Source organism: Vigna radiata, chromosome 8 (genome assembly GCF_000741045.1).
Source record: "Vigna radiata var. radiata cultivar VC1973A chromosome 8, Vradiata_ver6, whole genome shotgun sequence".
In the NCBI taxonomy this organism is placed as follows: domain Eukaryota; kingdom Viridiplantae; phylum Streptophyta; class Magnoliopsida; order Fabales; family Fabaceae; genus Vigna; species Vigna radiata.
Genome location: NC_028358.1, coordinates 27,289,523 through 27,293,122, shown reverse-complemented (window position 1 = coordinate 27,293,122; position 3,600 = coordinate 27,289,523).

The following is a 3,600-nucleotide window of genomic DNA, read 5'->3' as shown; positions in this document are numbered from 1 at the left end:
ATTCATATAAACAAGACTTTTTTAGAGTGATCCATTTATCATCCAATTCAATATTCAACAAACATATGGATCGTAAATTTTCCTCTTCTCTTCTCTACTCTTTTGTCTCATCTAAATCTGAAGATTGTAATTCACATACACAAGAGAATTTAATCTTTGTTGTTCCAATTTATTTCTTCTTTTAGTATGCACTTGGTCAAATGCCCTCAAATTCCTTGCACACCCTATTGCAACACTTATGAGGCTCAAAACTATTGTGGCTACCTTTTGTAGCTCTTTACCTTGTCCACCATAACTCTACCACCAAAGAGCTATCAAAATAAATAAGTATTGACTTATAATGTAATGAGTTAAATATGTTCATAGTCTCTAAACTTGGACGCAAAAATTGAAATTTATCCTTATCCCAAACTTAGATACATTTTGGTCTTCAAATATTAAAAATGAATGAATATAGTTCTCTTAATCTAACCACGTTAGTTTTTTTTTGGTACATATATTAAATGATGTTTCAAATTGACATTTGAGTTGGAACATGTCAAACAGTGTAAACAATTCAAATGTCAACCTAAAATGTAGTTTGACACATCAAAACTAGTCAACACAATTAAGTTAGAATGACTATATCTTAATCTTTTAATGTGTTCTCTGTCTTTTAATCTTTCTATATTCTGATTGTAATTTGAAACCATATTTTAGTGGAAATAGTTAATCACTCTTTATAGTGATTAACAACTGGACGTAGAATATGTTGATTCGAACCAGTATAAAAATACTTTACGTGATTCTCTCTATCTGTATACCTTTAGTTTACCAATTGTTTGATAAAAGTTCTAAAAGATAATCATTAATTTTAAAAGGTTTAATCATTCAGGCAGCCCTAATTTTCACGTGGAATCTCAATTTCGTCCCTTTCTTTTTCGTTTTCTCAATTGGGTTCAAAATTTTGAAAAATTGGATCAATCAGATCCTTTCTGTTAAGTTGGGGCTTACGGCGTAAACTGTGTGTATGACGTGGAGGCAGGAGTCAGTTAGTTATATCAACGTGGCTGACTTAGTTAAAATGGAACTAAAGCAACGTTTTATTAAAATTGGAAAAAGGCAAAATTTTATTAAAATTGTAAAAAAAACAATTTATTAAATTGGAAGAAAAGCAACAACGTTTATAACAGGAATTGGGATTAGGAGTGTACGTTTTCGAATTAGGGATTGAGGGGAAGAAATTTGTTCTGCGAGGGTTCGTCAAAAGTGTCATCAATTTCACTATTTGGGTTAACCTTTAACTAGAAGCTAATAGATATCCAGGTTCACCTAAAAAGCTGTAATTCCAGCTAAGATCAAGCAACCAAAAGAGTTATCCTCTCTATATTTTTTTTTTGTTGCCATCATGAATATCTAAAAAATTATACAAAGCCAAATCACTCTATCAGGGACATTTTTCACAATTATTAGGAGAAAACTGAAAAAAAAAAAAGCATTCAACTTTTACAAGATTAGAGAGAAAGCTAAAAACCCGAGAAAGCAGTAACTAACCACCGAATCAAAGAAAAACATATAAGATAATATAAAGTATCAAGCTTCTTAGAAACCTTGAACAGTTTGGTCCTCTTGAACGACAGGAGGACCGGCAGGTAAGGGCGACGGCGGCGAAGAGGCCAAACACAAGCGAACGCCGATGCAGAGAAAAAGTAGGGTGGAGGCAGCGAGGTCCGCCACAACCTTAATAGGTGGCGTTTGTGGAGGTGGCTCACGGTGGAAAGCGGAGGCAGTGGGTGAGGGCGGCGAACCGTCAAAAGTCCCAATTCCTGTTATAAACGTTGCTGCTTTTCTTCCGATTTAATAAATTGTTTTTTTACAATTTTAATAAAACTTTGCCTTTTTCCAATTTTAATAAAACATTGCTTTAGTTCCATTTTAACTAAGTCAGCCATGTGTCTCCACATCACACACAAAGTTAACGTCGTAAGCTCCAATTTAACGGAAAGGATCTGATTGATCCAATTTTTCAAAATTTAGGACCCAATTGAAAAAACGGAAAAGAAAGGGACAAAATTGAGATTCCACGCGAAAATTAGGACTGCCTGAATGATTAAACCATTTTAAAAAGAACCAAATCACTTCTCCCCCCTTGTTATTGACCGTAACATGCTCTTTAAAACCTTTTCTGTTGTGCGATACCAATCTCAACAAAGGAGGCATAAGAAAACAATTTTATTATTATTTTCTTTAAACTTGACAATTTTACAATTATTTCCTCTAAACTTACTCCTTTTATTATTATTTAGCTAATTCTTTAATAGGAAGAATTTTCAAGTAGACCCTCACAGGTTATATTTGATCAAGGGTCACTTCCTAATGCATTAGAAGACCATAGGATGACATCACTAGGACATGGTTTTGGGTTGATGTTGTCGGTAAAAAAATAAAAGACGACTACATGGGATAGGACAACTTGTTGTAAATTAAATTACTGAGAGAGGTACCGTCAATCCCCAACCATTTTCTTCCAACAATGTTGAGGAGGTCTATCCACCTCACACAATGAATATAAACACATGTTCAGGACTATAATGATTTAAGCAACAAGTTTGACACTTTGTAAAATCTAGTCACAAGATTCTTGCCTTTGAAAGCAAAGATCTTCAACATCCTAAGTCTAGCCTAGCATTGTCTCAACAACAACTTAGCTCACCCCACTTTAGCTAATGCTGTCAAAACGGTCCACCCGGTCCGACCCAACCTTGTCCGACCCAGCCCAGTCCACCACGGGTTGGCCACTTAGTGAGCCAATCCAACTATACTCACTTATTAGCAAGCCAAAAGAATTGTAACCCGACCCGACCCACAATAGATTGGTGGGTTAAATGGGTTTGTTCACTAGCTCACTTAATTACAAGTTTTTTCTTTCAAATAAAAAAAAAATTACAATTTTTTTGCAATTCAAATCTAAATAAATATCATTCCAAAATGATGTTAAACTCCAAAAACAATTTAAAGTAAAAGAAAAAAAGATACAATACAATCTAAATGCAATCCAAAGCAAACACAAAAAACGAACACATAAGTTTCTAATATTGATAATTTTTATATTACTTATCTATTTTTATAAAACATTAAAATTGTCGTACAGTCAAACTTATTTTTTAACTAAAGAATTTCTTTAAAAAGAAATAAAAATCGATAAGAGTTTTACATCAATAGAAAATTCAAAATTTATATCACCATTACGTCCCTTCTCTTATATCTCGCCTTTTCTATCTTTTCTTCCACATCAAAAAGTTTAGATTTTGAAGATACTAATTAACAATGGTCTTAAAAAGTAATAAGAGGAAATTTGGATGAAGAAAAATTTATGTAGACATAGACAGATAATTTAACTTGAAATTGTAAATAAAATTATTTGAGTCTGTTATTGTTACTGTAAATTGCTTCACTGCTTTAATGTTTATGCAAGTAAAAGGACAAAGTGTCTTTCCTGTATAACATAATATAAAGAATTCTATAAATATTTGTAAAATTCCTATTGAAGATTAATGCCAATTTCATTAACTTCATAATTTCTTTTGATCATTGTTAAAAAAGAACGGCTTAGTTTCTCAC